The sequence below is a fragment of the Prionailurus bengalensis genome, chromosome X (assembly GCF_016509475.1).
Source record: "Prionailurus bengalensis isolate Pbe53 chromosome X, Fcat_Pben_1.1_paternal_pri, whole genome shotgun sequence".
In the NCBI taxonomy this organism is placed as follows: Eukaryota; Metazoa; Chordata; class Mammalia; order Carnivora; family Felidae; genus Prionailurus; species Prionailurus bengalensis.
The window spans coordinates 97,344,430-97,350,604 of NC_057361.1; the positions used below are offsets into that span (position 1 = coordinate 97,344,430).

The 6,175-nt window shown below is 47.6% G+C and overlaps 1 protein-coding gene across 1 annotated transcript in view; it reads right to left on the reverse strand.

The window, feature by feature from the left end:
• The window catches only part of KLHL13 (kelch like family member 13), a 206,596-nt gene extending 200,827 nt beyond the window's left edge, over positions 1-5,769 (reverse strand). Inside the window, exon 1 of the mRNA XM_043571142.1 lies at positions 5,480-5,769. The gene's annotated coding sequence lies outside the window, so the exon portion shown is untranslated. The remainder of the gene's footprint in view (positions 1-5,479) is intronic.
• Positions 5,770-6,175: the final 406 nt, after the last annotated feature.

A 6,175-nucleotide genomic window follows, 5' to 3' on the forward strand; every position in this document is an offset into this window, starting at 1 on the left:
CCTCGTATCAGTCCAAGTCAGACTTTGCCACCACCTGAGTGAGCGTGGCACTCACCAAACCAAACTTTTTGTCAGTTTTCAGAGGTTTTGAAATGTAACTGTTGCAAGCAACAAGTTGTAGACTTGGGTATAAGTCATTTAATCCTTGCAAGCACCCTGACAGGTACGTTTTGTTACCCTTATCTTACAGATGAGAAATACAAGAGTAACCGACCCGGCTAGTGTCCCACAGCTAGTGAAGTCTCCCAGCCCAAACTGGAACATAAGACAGTCCTGCCCCAGGGCTTGTGCTCCCAACAACTGTCCTCCGGGACCTCTCAGAAACTGCTTGAGGATGCTTGACAGACGTGGGAAAAGTAAAACGGTATTAAACGATTTAAGTATCCAAAACACTAACCGGAGACACATCACCAAGCGCCATCGATTTGCTATTCCACGACTATTTCTAGAGGGCGTACCATATGCCAGGTGTTCAGGATACAATGATGAGCAAAGCAGGCCAGGTCTAGCTCACCTTCATGAAGTCGGAGACTGGTGGGGAGACAGCCAGGCATCCAATAAACACAATTATGTCACACAAGGCAAGTGTGTGATTACCATTCACGTCCAGAGTTGGAGATCGGGTCAGTGGGTTTGGTGTAAAATAGGACACGGGATTTGAACTGTTTCTTGATGCGTGTGGGGATTTGCAATGACAGGGAAGAAAGGAGACGGTTTCTCCAATAGACGGTGGCATGGCATCCATCCAACAAGCGGTCACTGTGTACCTACTCTATGCCAAGAGTAAAGCTAAGCAGAAAAGTTCCAAACTGGAGAAAAATCACTTGAAACCCACAGAGGATTTGTGTACAAGAATAATAAGGACACGTAGGGCAGCAGGCCTGGGTCAGACCGTCCAGAATCCTTGAGTGCGAAGCTAAGGAATAGGAAGTAGACTTTGCAGGAGTTGTTGAAGATTATTTTGCAGGTTACTGCCCCATAGTATTAAGATCTACCCCTATGGAATGTCGATGACCATCTGAATTCTGATTTGGGGCCGACCAGACCTCAAAGCTGGGTTGCTTTTGAGCAAGAGCTCAGGGCACAAAACAAATACCAAATCTAAGTTAATTTTTTTTTTTTTTTTTTTTTGAGAGAGAGAGAGAGAGAAAGGATGCGAGTGCACAGAGCAGGGGCGGAGCAGAGAGAAAAGGAGAGAATCTTAATCCATGCTCAGCGTGGAACCCGACGTGGGGGCTTGATCTCACGACAGTGAGATCCTGACCTGAGCTGAAATGAAGAGTTGGACACCTAACCAACTGAGCCACCCAGGCACCCCATAAATCTAAATGAATTTAAGCATGAATAGAATAACCCTAATCTCTTAAAGAATGGTGATTTAAAAACTCTGGAGAGGGGCACCTGGCTGGCTCAGTCAGAAGAGTAGGCGACTCTTGATATCGGGGTTGTGAATTGGAGCCCCATGTTGGGTGTAGAGATTACTTAAATAAATAAATAAAAACTTTTTTAAAAATCTTAAAAAAAAAAAAAAAAGAAAACTCTGGAGAAGGCAACAAGTAAAGGAAAATGGCAAACTCCTCTAAAAATCTCAAATGCCATTTCTGAAACCTAAGTATTCTTTCCTGTTCAAATGAAACTTCCAACCTTCCAAAGGAAACATATTTCTATGAGAAAATAAAACCTCGTTCTTTGGAAAACAAATGCTTGGGTTGAACAATGATCTGATTTTTAATAAAGCGGGTGATAGCTTACCTCCGGGCACAGGTGACAATATGACAGTGGAAAGTAAACTGCTTTTCAACACATTCACCTCCCGGTCCCCTATCCCCTTATCTAAACAGAGTGGAAGAACTGAATTTATATGTATGTTGTATTTATGCAGCATACATATCAAACAAAGCTTTTCATTCTCAGGTCTTAATGGCAACATCTGAGTAGCCAGACAGCCTCTGCAAAACACATTTTTATTTATTCCCACTGAGTAATTTTTTTCCCAGTCAATGACCTCCCACAGAAAAGTAGTTAATAAACACTCTTCAATGGCTTCCCCTTCTTCTGAGCATCAAACCCAAATTCTATCTCAGAATTTCCGGGCCTGGTATTATGACCTGACTCCCTTTAGCCTCTGGAACACCTTTAACAACTCCTCCCACCCCATCTCATGGGGTCCAGCCATCCTGGCTTGCTTTCTGCTCCTCAAACACCCTGAAGTCTATTTTCCTGCCTCAAGGCCTTGGCTTACTCTGGTCTCTGCTCTTCACAAGGTAGGTTTACTCCCTCTTCTCTGAGGTCTCTGTTCAAAGGTCACCTTTGCTGCTAAGAGACCTGTCCTGACCACGCTTGCCAAATAAGCCCTTCCCAATTCTCCATGTCACATTTTGTTACTTATTTCCTTCATTGTTCTTCCTACAATCTGTGAGGATCGTCTTCATTTGTTTACTCGTTTATTGTCTATATCCTCGGGTGGACTATAGCTTCTGGGAGACTGCACAAGGGCAAGGATCATGCCTTGTAATAATACAGGCCCTCGGGGCACCTGGGTGGCTCAGTCAGTTAAGTATCTGACTTCATTCAGCTCAGGTCATGATCTCACGGTCCATGGGTTCGAGCCCGACGTCGGGCTCTGTGCTGACAGCTCAGAGCCTGGAGCTTGCTTCGGATTCTGTGTCTCCCTGTCTCTCTGCCCCTCTCCCTGCTTGTGCTCTATCTCTGTCTCTGTCTCTCTCTCAAAAATAAATAAATACACATTTAAAAAATAATAGTAACACAGGGCCTCATGCCCAGTAGAGGGTCTCGGCATATGGAAGGTGTTCAACAAATACTGTAAAATAAATTACTAAATGAACAATATATTTAAAATCTGATTGATATGAATGCCAGTAACTTGGAAAAAAAAGCCTCCCCCTCCCCCCCCCCATTTTGAGATGTTTTCTTTAGGGCTGTTCATTTTTCCATAATCTTTCTACATTTTCTGAAATCTGATGATGCCTGGCAAATTGTTGAGTTATCTCACAGCAGCAAAAATAGATCCGTTTCAAGCAACGGATTTAAGAAAAAATACTTTGACGAGGTTACAGTAGTTTATTAAACATCAAAATCAAACAATTTGAAAACTGGTTAGTCTCATTTCACTACTGCAAGTCAAATTACATGAGGAGAAGTAATGTAAAATGTAAAGAAAATGAAAAAGGTGGCAATTCTACAGCAAACTACAGTTATGTTTAGTAACATCAGGAACATCCAGTCTGAGAACCTCTGCGTATACCAGGTGGGTTTATCAAACACATAGTGAAAAGATTCACAGCAAAATGTTTAAGACGAACTCATATCCAACTTTCTTTTTTTTTCTGGCAAACGTAAGTAGTTCGTGTGGGTGGCAATCTTAGCTTAGATTTAGTATTAATAATCACAAAAGGAAAAAAAAATAACATAATGATACAAACTATTTTCCTTGAAACAGTTTGCAAGTTAGTATGTCTTTCCAGAATGGGTTGCCAAGAAAATTACAGATTTAGGCGATTGGCCCAATTAATATAAATCCTCTTTCCCTACCACATCCCATTTTCTTAAATAAAAGTCAGGAACTTACCAAATGAGAGAAACTACAAATCATCTGCAATGCATCTAGCTAAACTGATAATCAATGGCCTTTACTATTCTTCTAGAAACTGCTTTTGTCAGAACATCAAGTTCAAACTCTGTATAGTCACACCACGCTTTTCAAAGTGTGCTTCTAAATGTGCAGATTTTAAAAGTGGGGGGAAACTGAGGCTCTTATTTATCTATTTTCTAAATACATCATTTGATGTTGCAGCAGAAACTACATGCATGGTCTCACTGGCAAAACCAGTGCTCCCAGGGCAGTGAAATGTAGCCCTTACCTTCTTTAGCAACTCTGTTTCTCCTGAGATCCTCACCCGTTAATGCATGTTATGTTATGTCAAGGGCCATACCTGATCACACATCCAGCAAACAATTCTAGATTCTAAGTATAAGGGCACTTATAACAACTTGCAATCGAAGGAGGTAACCTTTGTAAACGTAAAATGATGTCATAACTGCTAGGCTGATTATTTCACTTTTCTGTTCTCAAATGTGAGCACTAGATATAGCCCATTTCCAAAACACAGCCGCAAACGTCAGCATGTGCTAATTCACTGTATCTGCCTCCACTCTCAGCTTCTCCATTCAATTTTCTTCGCACACTAATTCCAGCCTGCAAGTGAGTAAATGAGCCTCAGTATGGGAGCTGCTGGGGCAACTGCATGGGGGGAAGGCGACATCGCTGAGAAAATACGTGGTACTGTGTGAAACCAACTTAAGTGAACTAATCTCCAGCCCACAGAAAAGGAGTCTCTTTTTTAACCACCTGGTTTGTAAACGCTGCTTCTTGATGGCTTATACAAATAGGAGATGTGCAGTAAGAAACTCTGACTTCTTTAAAAAAAAAAAAAAATTAAAAGCAGGTGCCCCTCCCAACAGAGGCCGTTTTAAACCCCAGATTCCCTCAGTTCCCATCCAATGTGCTTAGTAAACAGCCTACACTAACTTGAGGGACTACCCCAAACCACCAGAATCCTCCCTGAGTACAATAAAAGATGAACATCCCAGTTTGCAGATGGAGAAATGGAAGCAGGCATCAAACGTCCCACCCACTCTCTGTCTCCTCTTTCTCAGGCCTGCTCAGCAGTGGAGGAAGAATCAGATTTAGGGCCATGTGCTAGGATCGCACACAAACATACACACGGACATACATAACATACATTTCAAGTGGCTGTGGTTCTTAGAGTAAGTTATTGAAACCTAGAGAGAAACTTTTGAGTTCCTTAGCTAATATACTAGAGGATCATTCCCATCAATTTCGGTTAGCCGTAGGCTAGACCGTAAGCTTCCAAGAAAACCATTAGTCAACTGTGATTAAACCAAAGAAGCCAAGACATCCAGAGATGAAGACGTTCGGAGCGGAGTTAAAAGCTTCGAGGAAGCCGAGTGTGCTCCTGACTCGGGAGCCAGCAGCGAAGCCTCCCAAGTTAGAAGATTCTGAGGGAGGGATGGGTTGCGAGGCAGAAACCAGAAACTGTTAGAGGGCAAGAGACAGTGGGGCCGAGGCGAACAGAGGGACCCCAGACCGTCAGGGCAGCGACAGGGAAGCCCGAACGAGAAGATCTTGGAGGGATAACAAAGAAGCAAAGGAAAACTGGGTTCGGGGGGGGGGGGGGGGAGTCCTGAAAGAAGCCAGGCGTCTGGCGGAGCCAGCGAGTCCGGGAGGTAGGGATGAGAAGGTGCAGGGATGAGCGCGCACCCGCACGCGAGAGAAAAAGAAGGGGGGTGGGGGGCGTGCAAAGAGCCCAGCTGGTCCCCTGTCCCTGCGCCCCTGGTGCAGATCGCAACTCCTTACCCCGCACCGCCTCGCCGCGCCGGGTCCCGGAGGCGAGGAGGTAGCTGATGGAGCCCCTGCGACTTCAGGACCCTGCCTCACCTTGTTTGCCGCGTCCCCGCGTCCCGCCGCCCGTCAGCCCGCTGCTGCGCTCGGAGGGCCAGAGAGCGAGTCGCGCGGCGCAGCCGGGGCTCCGTCCGGCTGCGAGACACCAGCCCCCGCACCTCCGCACCCCCTGCTCGCCCCGGTCACTTCGCCGTCGCGCAGGCGGAGAGCGCGGACCCTAACCCGAACGCCGCTCCACTTATTTTCGAAAGTCCCCGTTCCAGGCTTCCCCGGAATGGGAGCTGAGCTGCTGCGGCCGCAGCGGCAGAGCCTCCGCCTGACCTCACCGGGGGGTGGGGTGGGGGGAGAGAGGGGGCGGGAGCCCGGTTAAGGAGGGGAGGGGGGTGGGGGGAGGGAGCGCGCGGGCGGGGGAAACATGGCGGCGGGGGTGGCCCCGGCGGCGCCTGCGCGGGAGGCGGGAGGGGGGAGCTGGGGCTAGGACCGTGTGTAGGGTCCGAGCAGAACTCCTCCCCCACCGCCTGCGCGCGGCGAGGGTGGGCCCGGGCCGGGGCGGGGGGTGGGGGTGGGGGCGGGGACCGCCAAGTGGCCCTCGCGCTTCCGAAACCGGGACGCCCGAGTTTGAGCACACATGGCCTCTAGTGCCCGGGAGGCAGGAGAGGTGAAAACTGTCAAGTACCCGGGGCCGGCAGCGCGCGCGCCCCGGGTTGGCCACTCGAGCAGGAGGCCAGCCGT